Source organism: Oncorhynchus keta, chromosome 17 (genome assembly GCF_023373465.1).
Source record: "Oncorhynchus keta strain PuntledgeMale-10-30-2019 chromosome 17, Oket_V2, whole genome shotgun sequence".
NCBI classification, from domain to species: Eukaryota; Metazoa; Chordata; class Actinopteri; order Salmoniformes; family Salmonidae; genus Oncorhynchus; species Oncorhynchus keta.
In genome coordinates this window covers 42,681,481-42,698,683 of record NC_068437.1, presented here as the reverse complement: position 1 = coordinate 42,698,683, position 17,203 = coordinate 42,681,481, and the positions used below count along the sequence as shown (strand labels likewise).

Sequence of the window (17,203 nt, the reverse complement as noted above, 5' to 3'; positions counted from 1 at the left end):
TACTATCCTCCTGACCCAGGTCCCATCTACTATCCTTCTGACCTATGTAGCCAGGTCCCATCTACTATCCTTCTGACCATCTACTATCCTTCTGACCTAGCCAGGTCCATCTACTATCCTTCTGACCCTATGTAGCCAGGTCCATCTACTATCCTTCTGACCCTATGTAGCCAGGTCCATCTACTATCCTTCTGACCCTATGTAGCCAGGTCCATCTACTATCCTTCTGACCCTATGTAGCCAGGTCCCATCTACTATCCTTCTGACCCTATGTAGCCAGGTCCATCTACTATCCATCTGACCCTATGTAGCCAGGTCCCATCTACTATCCTTCTGACCCTATGTAGCCAGGTCCCATCTACTATCCTTCTGACCCTATGTAGCCAGGTCCATCTACTATCCTTCTGACCCAGGTCCCATCTACTATCCTTCTGACCCTATGTAGCCAGGTCCCATCTACTATCCTTCTGACCCTATATCCATCGACCTGTAGCCAGGTCCCATCTACTATCCTTCTGACCCTATGTAGCCAGGTCCCATCTACTATCCTTCTGACCCAGGTCCCATCTACTATCCTTCTGACCCTATGTAGCCAGGTCCAGGTCCATCTCTACTATCCTTCTGACCCTATGTAGCCAGGTCCCATCTACTATCCTTCTGACCCTATGTAGCCAGGTCCATCTACTATCCTTCTGACCCTATGTAGCCAGGTCCATCTACTATCCTTCTGACCCTAGTAGCCAGGTCCATCTACTATCCTTCTGACCCTATGTAGCCAGGTCCATCTATCCATCTGACCCAGGTCCATCTACTGACCCTATGTAGCCAGGTCCATCTACTATCCTTCTGACCCTATGTAGCCAGGTCCATCTACTATCCTTCTGACCCTATGTAGCCAGGTCCATCTACTATCCTTCTGACCCAGGTCCATCTACTATCCTTCTGACCCTATGTAGCCAGGTCCATCTACTATCCTTCTGACCAGGTCCCATCTACTATCCTTGTGATCCTATGTAGCCAGGTCCATCTACTATCCTTCTGACCCAGGTGCCATCTACTATCCTTGTGACCCTATGTAGCCAGGTCCATCTACTATCCTTCTGACCCTATGTAGCCAGGTCCATCTACTATCCTTCTGACCCTATGTAGCCAGGTCCATCTACTATCCTTCTGACCCAGGTCCATCTACTATCCTTCTGACCTATGTAGCCAGGTCCATCTACTATCCCTTCTGACCCTATGTAGCCAGGTCCATCTACTATCCTTCTGACCCTATGTAGCCAGTTCCCATCTACTATCCTTCTGACCCTATGTAGCCAGGTCCATCTACTATCCTTCTGACCCTATGTAGCCAGGTCCATCTACTATCCTTCTGACCCTATGTAGCCAGGTCCCATCTACTATCCTTCTGACCCTATGTAGCCAGGTCCATCTACTATCCTTCTGACCCTATGTAGCCAGGTCCCATCTACTATCCTTCTGACCCTATCCAGGTCCATCTGACCCTATGTAGCCAGGTCCATCTACTATCCTTCTGACCCTATGTAGCCAGGTCCATCTACTATCCTTCTGACCCTATGTAGCCAGGTCCCATCTACTATCCTTCTGACCCTATGTAGCCAGGTCCCATCTACTATCCTTCTGACCCTGACCCTATGTAGCCAGGTCCATCTACTATCCTTCTGACCCTATGTAGCCAGGTCCCATCTACTATCCTTCTGACCCTATGTAGCCAGGTCCATCTACTATCCTTCTGACCCCATGTAGCCAGATCCATCTACTATCCTTCTGACCCTATGTAGCCAGGTCCCATCTACTATCCTTCTGACCCTATGTAGCCAGGTCCCATCTACTATCCTTCTGACCCTATGTAGCCAGGTCCATCTACTATCCTTCTGACCCTATGTAGCCAGGTCCCATCTACTATCCTTCTGACCCTATGTAGCCAGGTCCATCTACTATCCTTCTGACCCTATGTAGCCAGGTCCATCTACTATCCTCCTGACCCTATGTAGCCAGGTCCCATCTACTATCCTTCCATCTACCTCCTGACCCTGTAGCCAGGTCCATCTACTATCCTTCTGAGGTCCATCTACTATCCTTCTGACCCTATGTAGCCAGGTCCCATCTACTATCCTTCTGACCCTATGTAGCCAGGTCCATCTACTATCCTTCTGACCCTATGTAGCCAGGTCCATCTACTATCCTTCTGACCCTAGTCAGGTCCATCTACGATCCTTCTGACCCTATGTAGCCAGGTCCCATCTACTATCCTTCTGACCCTATGTAGCCAGGTCCCATCTACTATCCTTCTGACCCTATGTAGCCAGGTCCCATCTACTATCCTTCTGACCCTATGTAGCCAGGTCCATCTACTATCCTCCTGATCCTATGTAGCCAGGTCCATCTACTATCCTTCTGACCCAGGTCCATCTACTATCCTTCTGACCCTATGTAGCCAAGTCCCATCTACTATCCTTCTGACCCTATGTAGCCAGGTCCCATCTACTATCCTTCTGACCCTAGTAGTCCATCTACTATCCTTCTGACCCTATGTAGCCAGGTCCCATCTACTATCCTTCTGACCCTATGTAGCCAGGTCCATCTACTATCCTTCTGACCCTATGTAGCCAGGTCCATCTACTATCCTTCTGACCCTATGTAGCCAGGTCCCATCTACTATCCTTCTGACCCTATGTAGCCAGGTCCCATCTACTATCCTTCTGACCCTATGTAGCCAGGTCCATCTACTATCCTTCTGACCCTATGTAGCCAGTTCCCATCTACTATCCTTCTGACCCTATGTAGCCAGTTCCCATCTACTATCCTTCTGACCCTATGTAGCCAGTTCCCATCTACTATCCTTCTGACCCTATGTAGCCAGTTCCCATCTACTATCCTTCTGACCCTATGTAGCCAGGTCCCATCTACTATCCTTCTGACCCTATGTAGCCAGGTCCATCTACTATCCTTCTGTCCCTATGTAGCCAGGTCCATCTACTATCCTTCTGACCCTATGTAGCCAGGTCCATCTACTATCCTTCTGACCCTATGTAGCCAGGTCCCATCTACTATCCTTCTGACCCTATGTAGCCAGGTCCCATCTACTATCCTTCTGACCCTATGTAGCCAGGTCCCATCTACTATCCTTCTGACCCTATGTAGCCAGGTCCATCTACTATCCTTCTGACCCTATGTAGCCAGGTCCATCTACTATCCTTCTGACCCTATGTAGCCAGGTCCATCTACTATCCTTCTGACCCAGGTCCATCTACTATCCTTCTGACCCTATGTAGCCAGGTCCATCTACTATCCTTCTGACCCTATGTAGCCAGGTCCATCTATTATCCTTCTGACCCTATGCAGCCAGGTCCATCTACTATCCTTCTGACCCTATGTAGCCAGGTCCATCTACTATCCTTCTGACCCTATGTAGCCAGGTCCATCTACTATCCTTCTGACCCAGGTCCATCTACTATCCTTCTGACCCTATGTAGCCAGGTCCCATCTACTATCCTTCTGACCCTATGTAGCCAGGTCCATCTACTATCCTTCTGACCCTATGTAGCCAGGTCCCATCTACTATCCTTCTGACCCTATGTAGCCAGGTCCATCTACTATCCTTCTGACCCTATGTAGCCAGGTCCATCTACTATCCTTCTGACCCTATGTAGCCAGGTCCATCTACTATCCTTCTGACCCTATGTAGCCAGGTCCCATCTACTATCCTTCTGACCCTATGTAGCCTGGTCCATCTACTATCCTCCTGGACCCAGGTCCCATCTACTATCCTGACCCTATGTAGCCAGGTCCATCTACTATCCTTCTGACCCTATGTAGCCAGGTCCATCTACTATCCTTCTGACCCTATGTAGCCAGGTCCCATCTACTATCCTTCTGACCCTATGTAGCCAGGTCCCTATCCTTCTGACCTATCCAGGTCCATCTACTGACCCTATGTAGCCAGGTCCATCTACTATCCTTCTGACCCTATGTAGCCAGGTCCCATCTACTATCCTTCTGACCCTATGTAGCCTGGTCCCATCAGGTCCCATCTACTATCCTTCTGACCCTATGTAGCCAGGTCCCATCTACTATCCTTCTGACCCTATGTAGCCAGGTCCATCTACTATCCTTCTGACCCTATGTAGCCAGGTCCATCTACTATCCTTCTGACCCTATGTAGCCAGGTCCATCTACTATCCTTCTGACCCTATGTAGCCAGGTCCATCTACTATCCTTCTGACCCTATGTAGCCAGGTCCCATCTACTATCCTTCTGACCCTATGTAGCCAGGTCCATCTACTATCCATCTGACCCTATGTAGCCAGGTCCATCTACTATCCTTCTGACCCTATGTAGCCAGGTCCAATCTACTATCCTTCTGACCCTATGTAGCCAGGTCCATCTACTATCCTTCTGACCCAGGTCCCATCTACTATCCTTCTGACCCTATGTAGCCAGGTCCATCTACTATCCTTCTGACCCTATGTAGCCAGGTCCATCTACTATCCTTCTGACCCTATGTAGCCAGGTCCCATCTACTATCCTTCTGACCCAGGTCCCATCTACTATCCTTCTGACCCTATGTAGCCAGGTCCATCTACTCCTTCTGACCCTATCCTCCATCTACTATCCTTCTGACCCTATGTAGCCAGGTCCCATCTACTATCCTTCTGACCCTATGTAGCCAGGTCCATCTACTATCCTTCTGACCCTATGTAGCCAGGTCCATCTACTATCCTTCTGACCCTATGGCCAGGTCCATCTACTATCCATCTGACCCTATGTAGCCAGGTCCATCTACTATCCTTCTGACCCTATGTAGCCAGGTCCATCTACTATCCTTCTGACCCTATGTAGCCAGTCCATCTACTATCCTTCTGACCCTATGTAGCCAGTTCCCATCTACTATCCTTCTGACCCTATGTAGCCAGTTCCCATCTACTATCCTTCTGACCCTATGTAGCCAGGTCCCATCTACTATCCTTCTGACCCTATGTAGCCAGGTCCATCTACTATCCTTCTGACCCTATGTAGCCAGGTCCATCTACTATCCTTCTGACCCTATGTAGCCAGGTCCATCTACTATCCTTCTGACCCATGTAGCCAGGTCCATCTACTATCCTTCTGACCCTATGTAGCCAGGTCCCATCTACTATCCTTCTGACCCTATGTAGCCAGGTCCCATCTACTATCCTTCTGACCCTATGTAGCCAGGTCCATCTACTATCCTTCTGACCCTATGTAGCCAGGTCCATCTACTATCCTTCTGACCCTATGTAGCCAGGTCCATCTACTATCCTTCTGACCCAGGTCCATCTACTATCCTTCTGACCCTATGTAGCCAGGTCCATCTACTATCCTTCTGACCCTATGTACCCAGGTCCATCTACTATCCTTCTGACCCTATGTAGCCAGGTCCATCTACTATCCTTCTGACCCTATGTAGCCAGGTCCATCTACTATCCTTCTGACCCTATGTAGCCAGGTCCATCTACTATCCTTCTGACCCAGGTCCATCTACTATCCTTCTGACCCTATGTAGCCAGGTTCCATCTACTATCCTTCTGACCCTATGTAGCCAGGTCCATCTACTATCCTTCTGACCCTATGTAGCCAGGTCCCATCTACTATCCTTCTGACCCTATGTAGCCAGGTCCATCTACTATCCTTCTGACCCTATGTAGCCAGGTCCCATCTACTATCCTTCTGACCCTATGTAGCCAGGTCCATCTACTATCCTTCTGACCCTATGTAGCCAGGTCCCATCTACTATCCTTCTGACCCTATGTCCATCTCTACTATCCTTCTGACCCTATGTAGCCAGGTCCATCTACTATCCTCCTGACCCAGGTCCCATCTACTATCCTTCTGACCCTATGTAGCCAGGTCCCATCTACTATCCTTCTGACCCTATGTAGCCAGGTCCATCTACTATCCTTCTGACCCTATGTAGCCAGGTCCCATCTACTATCCTTCTGACCCTATGTAGCCAGGTCCATCTACTATCCTTCTGACCCTATGTAGCCAGGTCCATCTACTATCCTTCTGACCCTATGTAGCCAGGTCCATCTACTATCCTTCTGACCCTATGTAGCCAGGTCCCATCTACTATCCTTCTGACCCTATGTAGCCTGGTCCCATCTACTATCCTCCTGACCCAGGTCCCATCTACTATCCTTCTGACCCTATGTAGCCAGGTCCCATCTACTATCCTTCTGACCCTATGTAGCCAGGTCCATCTACTATCCTTCTGACCCTATGTAGCCAGGTCCCATCTACTATCCTTGTGACCCTATGTAGCCAGGTCCATCTACTATCCAGGTGACATCTACTATCCTACTATCCTTGTGACCCTATGTAGCCAGGTCCCATCTACTATCCTTCTGACCCTATGTAGCCAGGTCCATCTACTATCCTTCTGACCCTATGTAGCCAGGTCCATCTACTATCCTTCTGACCCAGGTCCATCTACTATCCTTCTGACCCTATGTAGCCAGGTCCATCTACTATCCTTCTGACCCTATGTAGCCAGGTCCATCTACTATCCTTCTGACCCTATGTAGCCAGTTCCCATCTACTATCCTTCTGACCCTATGTAGCCAGGTCCATCTACTATCCTTCTGACCCTATGTAGCCAGGTCCCATCTACTATCCTTCTGACCCTATGTAGCCAGGTCCCATCTACTATCCTTCTGACCCTATGTAGCCAGGTCCCATCTACTATCCTTCTGACCCTATGTAGCCAGGTCCATCTACTATCCTTCTGACCCTATGTAGCCAGGTCCATCTACTATCCTTCTGACCCTATGTAGCCAGGTCCATCTACTATCCTTCTGACCCTATGTAGCCAGGTCCCATCTACTATCCTTCTGACCCAGGTCCCATCTACTATCCTTCTGACCCTATGTAGCCAGGTCCATCTACTATCCTTCTGACCCTATGTAGCCAGGTCCATCTACTATCCTTCTGACCCTATGTAGCCAGGTCCCATCTACTATCCTTCTGACCCTATGTAGCCAGGTCCCATCTACTATCCTTCTGACCCTATGTAGCCAGGTCCCATCTACTATCCTTCTGACCCAGGTCCCATCTACTATCCTTCTGACCCTATGTAGCCAGGTCCATCTACTATCCTTCTGACCCTATGTAGCCAGGTCCCATCTACTAACCTTCTGACCCTATGTAGCCAGGTCCCATCTACTATCCTTCTGACCCTATGTAGCCAGGTCCATCTACTATCCTTCTGACCCTATGTAGCCAGGTCCATCTACTATCCATCTGACCCTATGTAGCCAGGTCCATCTACTATCCATCTGACCCTATGTAGCCAGGTCCATCTACTATCCTTCTGACCCTATGTAGCCAGGTCCATCTACTATCCTTCTGACCCTATGTAGCCAGGTCCATCTACTATCCTTCTGACCCTATGTAGCCAGGTCCCATCTACTATCCTTCTGACCCAGGTCCATCTACTATCCTTCTGACCCTATGTAGCCAGGTCCCATCTACTATCCTTCTGACCCAGGTCCCATCTGCTATCCTTGTGATCCTATGTAGCCAGGTGCCATCTACTATCCTTCTGACCCAGGTGCATCTACTATCCTTGTGACCCTATGTAGCCAGGTCCCATCTACTATCCTTCTGACCCTATGTAGCCAGGTCCATCTACTATCCTTCTGACCCTATGTAGCCAGGTCCATCTACTATCCTTCTGACCCAGGTCCATCTACTATCCTTCTGACCCTATGTAGCCAGGTCCATCTACTATCCTTCTGACCCTATGTAGCCAGGTCCATCTACTATCCTTCTGACCCTATGTAGCCAGTTCCCATCTACTATCCTTCTGACCCTATGTAGCCAGGTCCATCTACTATCCTTCTGACCCTATGTAGCCAGTTCCCATCTACTATCCTTCTGACCCTATGTAGCCAGTTCCCATCTACTATCCTTCTGACCCTATGTAGCCAGGTCCATCTACTATCCTTCTGACCCTATGTAGCCAGGTCCCATCTACTATCCTTCTGACCCTATGTAGCCTGGTCCATCTACTATCCTCCTGACCCAGGTCCCATCTACTATCCTTCTGACCCTATGTAGCCAGGTCCCATCTACTATCCTTCTGACCCTATGTAGCCAGGTCCCATCTACTATCCTTCTGACCCTATGTAGCCAGGTCCATCTACTATCCTTCTGACCCTATGTAGCCAGGTCCATCTACTATCCTTCTGACCCAGGTCCATCTACTATCCTTCTGACCCTATGTAGCCAGGTCCATCTACTATCCTTCTGACCCTATGTAGCCAGGTCCATCTACTATCCTTCTGACCCTATGTAGCCAGGTCCCATCTACTATCCTTCTGACCCTATGTAGCCAGGTCCATCTACTATCCTTCTGACCCTATGTAGCCAGGTCCCATCTACTATCCTTCTGGCCCTATGTAGCCAGGTCCATCTACTATCCTTCTGACCCTATGTAGCCAGGTCCATCTACTATCCTTCTGACCCTATGTAGCCAGGTCCCATCTACTATCCTTCTGACCCTATGTAGCCTGGTCCATCTACTATCCTCCTGACCCAGGTCCCATCTACTATCCTTCTGACCCTATGTAGCCAGGTCCCATCTACTATCCTTCTGACCCTATGTAGCCAGGTCCATCTACTATCCTTCTGACCCTATGTAGCCAGGTCCATCTACTATCCTTCTGACCCTATGTAGCCAGGTCCATCTACTATCCTTCTGACCCTATGTAGCCAGGTCCATCTACTATCCTTCTGACCCTATGTAGCCAGGTCCCATCTACTATCCTTCTGACCCTATGTAGCCAGGTCCATCTACTATCCATCTGACCCTATGTAGCCAGGTCCCATCTACTATCCTTCTGACCCTATATAGCCAGGTCCAATCTACTATCCTTCTGACCCTATGTAGCCAGGTCCCATCTACTATCCTTCTGACCCAGGTCCCATCTACTATCCTTCTGACCCTATGTAGCCAGGTCCATCTACTATCCTTCTGACCCTATGTAGCCAGGTCCATCTACTATCCTTCTGACCCTATGTAGCCAGGTCCCATCTACTATCCTTCTGACCCAGGTCCCATCTACTATCCTTCTGACCCTATGTAGCCAGGTCCATCTACTATCCTTCTGACCCTATGTAGCCAGGTCCATCTACTATCCTTCTGACCCTATGTAACCAGGTCCATCTACTATCCTTCTGACCCTATGTAGCCAGGTCCATCTACTATCCTTCTGACCCTATGTAGCCAGGTCCATCTACTATCCATCTGACCCTATGTAGCCAGGTCCATCTACTATCCATCTGACCCTATGTAGCCAGGTCCATCTACTATCCTTCTGACCCAGGTCCATCTACTATCCTTCTGACCCTATGTAGCCAGGTCCATCTACTATCCTTCTGACCCAGGTCCATCTACTATCCTTCTGACCCTATGTAGCCAGGTCCATCTACTATCCTTCTGACCCTATGTAACCAGGTCCATCTACTATCCTTCTGACCCTATGTAGCCAGGTCCATCTACTATCCTTCTGACCCAGGTCCATCTACTATCCTTCTGACCCTATGTAGCCAGGTCCATCTACTATCCTTCTGACCCTATGTAGCCAGGTCCATCTATTATCCTTCTGACCCTATGCAGCCAGGTCCATCTACTATCCTTCTGACCCTATGTAGCCAGGTCCATCTACTATCCTTCTGACCCTATGTAGCCAGGTCCATCTACTATCCTTCTGACCCAGGTCCATCTACTATCCTTCTGACCCTATGTAGCCAGGTTCCATCTACTATCCTTCTGACCCTATGTAGCCAGGTCCATCTACTATCCTTCTGACCCTATGTAGCCAGGTCCCATCTACTATCCTTCTGACCCTATGTAGCCAGGTCCATCTACTATCCTTCTGACCCTATGTAGCCAGGTCCCATCTACTATCCTTCTGACCCTATGTAGCCAGGTCCATCTACTATCCTTCTGACCCTATGTAGCCAGGTCCCATCTACTATCCTTCTGACCCTATGTAGCCTGGTCCCATCTACTATCCTTCTGACCCTATGTAGCCTGGTCCCATCTACTATCCTCCTGACCCAGGTCCCATCTACTATCCTTCTGACCCTATGTAGCCAGGTCCCATCTACTATCCTTCTGACCCTATGTAGCCAGGTCCATCTACTATCCTTCTGACCCTATGTAGCCAGGTCCCATCTACTATCCTTCTGACCCTATGTAGCCAGGTCCATCTACTATCCTTCTGACCCTATGTAGCCAGGTCCATCTACTATCCTTCTGACCCTATGTAGCCAGGTCCATCTCTACTATCCTTCTGACCCTATGTAGCCAGGTCCCATCTACTATCCTTCTGACCCTATGTAGCCTGGTCCCATCTACTATCCTCCTGACCCAGGTCCCATCTACTATCCTTCTGACCCTATGTAGCCAGGTCCCATCTACTATCCTTCTGACCCTATGTAGCCAGGTCCATCTACTATCCTTCTGACCCTATGTAGCCAGGTCCCATCTACTATCCTTCTGACCCTATGTAGCCAGGTCCATCTACTATCCTTCTGACCCTATGTAGCCAGGTCCATCTACTATCCTTCTGACCCTATGTAGCCAGGTCCCATCTACTATCCTTCTGACCCTATGTAGCCAGGTCCATCTACTATCCATCTGACCCTATGTAGCCAGGTCCCATCTACTATCCTTCTGACCCTATATAGCCAGGTCCAATCTACTATCCTTCTGACCCTATGTAGCCAGGTCCATCTACTATCCTTCTGACCCAGGTCCCATCTATTATCCTTCTGACCCTATGTAGCCAGGTCCATCTATTATCCTTCTGACCCTATGTAGCCAGGTCCATCTACTATCCTTCTGACCCTATGTAGCCAGGTCCCATCTACTATCCTTCTGACCCTATGTAGCCAGGTCCCATCTACTATCCTTCTGACCCTATGTAGCCAGGTCCTTTCTTCTATCCTTCTGACCCAGGTCCCACCTACTATCCTTCTGACCCTATGTAGCCAGTTCCATCTACTATCCTTCTGACCCTATGTAGCCAGGTCCATCTACTATCCTTCTGACCCTATGTAGCCAGGTCCCATCTACTATCCTTCTGACCCTATGTAGCCAGGTCCATCTACTATCCTTCTGACCCTATGTAGCCAGGTCCATCTACTATCCATCTGACCCTATGTAGCCAGGTCCATCTACTATCCATCTGACCCTATGTAGCCAGGTCCATCTACTATCCTTCTGACCCTATGTAGCCAGGTCCATCTACTATCCTTCTGACCCTATGTAGCCAGGTCCATCTACTATCCTTCTGACCCTATGTAGCCAGGTCCCATCTACTATCCTTCTGACCCAGGTCCATCTACTATCCTTCTGACCCTATGTAGCCAGGTCCCATCTACTATCCTTCTGACCCAGGTCCCATCTACTATCCTTGTGATCCTATGTAGCCAGGTCCATCTACTATCCTTCTGACCCAGGTGCATCTACTATCCTTGTGACCCTATGTAGCCAGGTCCCATCTACTATCCTTCTGACCCTATGTAGCCAGGTCCATCTACTATCCTTCTGACCCTATGTAGCCAGGTCCATCTACTATCCTTCTGACCCAGGTCCATCTACTATCCTTCTGACCCTATGTAGCCAGGTCCATCTACTATCCTTCTGACCCTATGTAGCCAGGTCCATCTACTATCCTTCTGACCCTATGTAGCCAGTTCCCATCTACTATCCTTCTGACCCTATGTAGCCAGGTCCATCTACTATCCTTCTGACCCTATGTAGCCAGTTCCCATCTACTATCCTTCTGACCCTATGTAGCCAGTTCCCATCTACTATCCTTCTGACCCTATGTAGCCAGGTCCATCTACTATCCTTCTGACCCTATGTAGCCAGGTCCCATCTACTATCCTTCTGACCCTATGTAGCCTGGTCCCATCTACTATCCTCCTGACCCAGGTCCCATCTACTATCCTTCTGACCCTATGTAGCCAGGTCCCATCTACTATCCTTCTGACCCTATGTAGCCAGGTCCCATCTACTATCCTTCTGACCCTATGTAGCCAGGTCCATCTACTATCCTTCTGACCCTATGTAGCCAGGTCCATCTACTATCCTTCTGACCCAGGTCCATCTACTATCCTTCTGACCCTATGTAGCCAGGTCCATCTACTATCCTTCTGACCCTATGTAGCCAGGTCCATCTACTATCCTTCTGACCCTATGTAGCCAGTTCCCATCTACTATCCTTCTGACCCTATGTAGCCAGGTCCATCTACTATCCTTCTGACCCTATGTAGCCAGTTCCCATCTACTATCCTTCTGACCCTATGTAGCCAGGTCCATCTACTATCCTTCTGACCCTATGTAGCCAGGTCCATCTACTATCCTTCTGACCCTATGTAGCCAGGTCCCATCTACTATCCTTCTGACCCTATGTAGCCTGGTCCCATCTACTATCCTCCTGACCCAGGTCCCATCTACTATCCTTCTGACCCTATGTAGCCAGGTCCCATCTACTATCCTTCTGACCCTATGTAGCCAGGTCCATCTACTATCCTTCTGACCCTATGTAGCCAGGTCCCATCTACTATCCTTCTGACCCTATGTAGCCAGGTCCATCTACTATCCTTCTGACCCTATGTAGCCAGGTCCATCTACTATCCTTCTGACCCTATGTAGCCAGGTCCCATCTACTATCCTTCTGACCCTATGTAGCCAGGTCCATCTACTATCCATCTGACCCTATGTAGCCAGGTCCCATCTACTATCCTTCTGACCCTATATAGCCAGGTCCAATCTACTATCCTTCTGACCCTATGTAGCCAGGTCCCATCTACTATCCTTCTGACCCAGGTCCCATCTACTATCCTTCTGACCCTATGTAGCCAGGTCCATCTACTATCCTTCTGACCCTATGTAGCCAGGTCCATCTACTATCCTTCTGACCCTATGTAGCCAGGTCCCATCTACTATCCTTCTGACCCAGGTCCCATCTACTATCCTTCTGACTCTATGTAGCCAGGTCCATCTACTATCCTTCTGACCCTATGTAGCCAGGTCCATCTACTATCCTTCTGACCCTATGTAGCCAGGTCCCATCTACTATCCTTCTGACCCTATGTAGCCAGGTCCATCTACTATCCTTCTGACCCTATGTAGCCAGGTCCATCTACTATCCATCTGACCCTATGTAGCCAGGTCCATCTACTATCCATCTGACCCTATGTAGCCAGGTCCATCTACTATCCTTCTGACCCTATGTAGCCAGGTCCATCTACTATCCTTCTGACCCTATGTAGCCAGGTCCATCTACTATCCTTCTGACCCTATGTAGCCAGGTCCCATCTACTATCCTTCTGACCCAGGTCCATCTACTATCCTTCTGACCCTATGTAGCCAGGTCCCATCTACTATCCTTCTGACCCAGGTCCCATCTACTATCCTTGTGATCCTATGTAGCCAGGTCCATCTACTATCCTTCTGACCCAGGTGCATCTACTATCCTTGTGACCCTATGTAGCCAGGTCCCATCTACTATCCTTCTGACCCTATGTAGCCAGGTCCATCTACTATCCTTCTGACCCTATGTAGCCAGGTCCATCTACTATCCTTCTGACCCAGGTCCATCTACTATCCTTCTGACCCTATGTAGCCAGGTCCATCTACTATCCTTCTGACCCTATGTAGCCAGGTCCATCTACTATCCTTCTGACCCTATGTAGCCAGTTCCCATCTACTATCCTTCTGACCCTATGTAGCCAGGTCCATCTACTATCCTTCTGACCCTATGTAGCCAGTTCCCATCTACTATCCTTCTGACCCTATGTAGCCAGGTCCCATCTACTATCCTTCTGACCCTATGTAGCCAGGTCCCATCTACTATCCTTCTGACCCTATGTAGCCAGGTCCCATCTACTATCCTTCTGACCCTATGTAGCCAGGTCCATCTACTATCCTTCTGACCCTATGTAGCCAGGTCCATCTACTATCCTTCTGACCCTATGTAGCCAGGTCCATCTACTATCCTTCTGACCCTATGTAGCCAGGTCCCATCTACTATCCTTCTGACCCTATGTAGCCAGGTCCCATCTACTATCCTTCTGACCCTATGTAGCCAGGTCCCATCTACTATCCTTCTGACCCTATGTAGCCAGGTCCATCTACTATCCTTCTGACCCTATGTAGCCAGGTCCCATCTACTATCCTTCTGACCCTATGTAGCCAGGCCCATCTACTATCCTTCTGACCCCATGTAGCCAGATCCATCTACTATCCTTCTGACCCTATGTAGCCAGGTCCCATCTACTATCCTTCTGACCCTATGTAGCCAGGTCCCATCTACTATCCTTCTGACCCTATGTAGCCAGGTCCATCTACTATCCTTCTGACCCTATGTAGCCAGGTCCCATCTACTATCCTTCTGACCCTATGTAGCCAGGTCCATCTACTATCCTTCTGACCCTATGTAGCCAGGTCCATCTACTATCCTCCTGACCCTATGTAGCCAGGTCCCATCTACTATCCTTCTGACCCAGGTCCATCTACTATCCTCCTGACCCTATGTAGCCAGGTCCATCTACTATCCTTCTGACCCAGGTCCATCTACTATCCTTCTGACCCTATGTAGCCAGGTCCCATCTACTATCCTTCTGACCCTATGTAGCCAGGTCCATCTACTATCCTTCTGACCCTATGTAGCCAGGTCCCATCTACTATCCTTCTGACCCTATGTAGTCAGGTCCATCTACGATCCTTCTGACCCTATGTAGCCAGGTCCCATCTACTATCCTTCTGACCCTATGTAGCCAGGTCCCATCTACTATCCTTCTGACCCTATGTAGCCAGGTCCCATCTACTATCCTTCTGACCCTATGTAGCCAGGTCCATCTACTATCCTCCTGATCCTATGTAGCCAGGTCCATCTACTATCCTTCTGACCCAGGTCCATCTACTATCCTTCTGACCCTATGTAGCCAAGTCCCATCTACTATCCTTCTGACCCTATGTAGCCAGGTCCCATCTACTATCCTTCTGACCCTATGTAGCCAGGTCCATCTACTATCCTTCTGACTCTATGTAGCCAGGTCCCATCTACTATCCTTCTGACCCTATGTAGCCAGGTCCATCTACTATCCTTCTGACCCTATGTAGCCAGGTCCATCTACTATCCTTCTGACCCTATGTAGCCAGGTCCCATCTACTATCCTTCTGACCCTATGTAGCCAGGTCCCATCTACTATCCTTCTGACCCTATGTAGCCAGGTCCATCTACTATCCTTCTGACCCTATGTAGCCAGTTCCCATCTACTATCCTTCTGACCCTATGTAGCCAGTTCCCATCTACTATCCTTCTGACCCTATGTAGCCAGTTCCCATCTACTATCCTTCTGACCCTATGTAGCCAGTTCCCATCTACTATCCTTCTGACCCTATGTAGCCAGGTCCCATCTACTATCCTTCTGACCCTATGTAGCCAGGTCCATCTACTATCCTTCTGTCCCTATGTAGCCAGGTCCATCTACTATCCTTCTGACCCTATGTAGCCAGGTCCATCTACTATCCTTCTGACCCTATGTAGCCAGGTCCCATCTACTATCCTTCTGACCCTATGTAGCCAGGTCCCATCTACTATCCTTCTGACCCTATGTAGCCAGGTCCCATCTACTATCCTTCTGACCCTATGTAGCCAGGTCCATCTACTATCCTTCTGACCCTATGTAGCCAGGTCCATCTACTATCCTTCTGACCCTATGTAGCCAGGTCCATCTACTATCCTTCTGACCCAGGTCCATCTACTATCCTTCTGACCCTATGTAGCCAGGTCCATCTACTATCCTTCTGACCCTATGTAGCCAGGTCCATCTATTATCCTTCTGACCCTATGCAGCCAGGTCCATCTACTATCCTTCTGACCCTATGTAGCCAGGTCCATCTACTATCCTTCTGACCCTATGTAGCCAGGTCCATCTACTATCCTTCTGACCCAGGTCCATCTACTATCCTTCTGACCCTATGTAGCCAGGTCCCATCTACTATCCTTCTGACCCTATGTAGCCAGGTCCATCTACTATCCTTCTGACCCTATGTAGCCAGGTCCCATCTACTATCCTTCTGACCCTATGTAGCCAGGTCCATCTACTATCCTTCTGACCCTATGTAGCCAGGTCCCATCTACTATCCTTCTGACCCTATGTAGCCAGGTCCATCTACGATCCTTCTGACCCTATGTAGCCAGGTCCCATCTACTATCCTTCTGACCCAGGTCCATCTACTATCCTCCTGACCCTATGTAGCCAGGTCCATCTACTATCCTTCTGACCCAGGTCCATCTACTATCCTTCTGACCCTATGTAGCCAGGTCCCATCTACTATCCTTCTGACCCTATGTAGCCAGGTCCATCTACTATCCTTCTGACCCTATGTAGCCAGGTCCCATCTACTATCCTTCTGACCCTATGTAGCCAGGTCCCATCTACTATCCTTCTGACCCTATGTAGCCAGGTCCCATCTACTATCCTTCTGACCCTATGTAGCCAGGTCCATCTACAATCCTTCTGACCCTATGTAGCCAGGTCCCATCTACTATCCTTCTGACCCTATGTAGCCAGGTCCATCTACTATCCTTCTGACCCTATGTAGCCAGGTCCCATCTACTATCCATCTGACCCTATGTAGCCAGGTCCCATCTACTATCCTTCTGACCCAGGTCCCATCTACTATCCATCTGACCCTATGTAGCCAGGTCCATCTACTATCCATCTGACCCTATGTAGCCAGGTCCATCTACTATCCTTCTGACCCTATGTAGCCAGGTCCCATCTACTATCCTTCTGACCCTATGTAGCCAGGTCCCATCTACTATCCTTCTGACCCTATGTAGCCAGGTCCCATCTACTATCCTTCTGACCCTATGTAGCCAGGTCCATCTACTATCCTTCTGACCCTATGTAGCCAGGTCCCATCTACTATCCTTCTGACCCTATGTATCCAGGTCCCATCTACTATCCTTCTGACCCTATGTAGCCAGGTCCATCTACTATCCTTCTGACTCTGTAGCCAGGTCCCATCTACTATCCTTCTGACCCTATGTAGCCAGGTCCATCTACTATCCTTCTGACCCTATGTAGCCAGGTCCCATCTACTATCCTTCTGACCCTATGTAGCCAG

General features: G+C 49.2%; 1 long non-coding RNA gene across 1 annotated transcript; it reads left to right on the top strand.

The window, feature by feature from the left end:
- The first annotated feature begins 2,571 nt into the window (after positions 1-2,571).
- LOC127908298 (uncharacterized) lies at positions 2,572-16,006 on the top strand. The gene is made up of 4 exons (XR_008066729.1): positions 2,572-3,713; positions 10,362-10,780; positions 11,426-12,373; positions 13,834-16,006. It is a non-coding gene; the product is annotated as an uncharacterized LOC127908298 (long non-coding RNA).
- Positions 16,007-17,203: the final 1,197 nt, after the last annotated feature.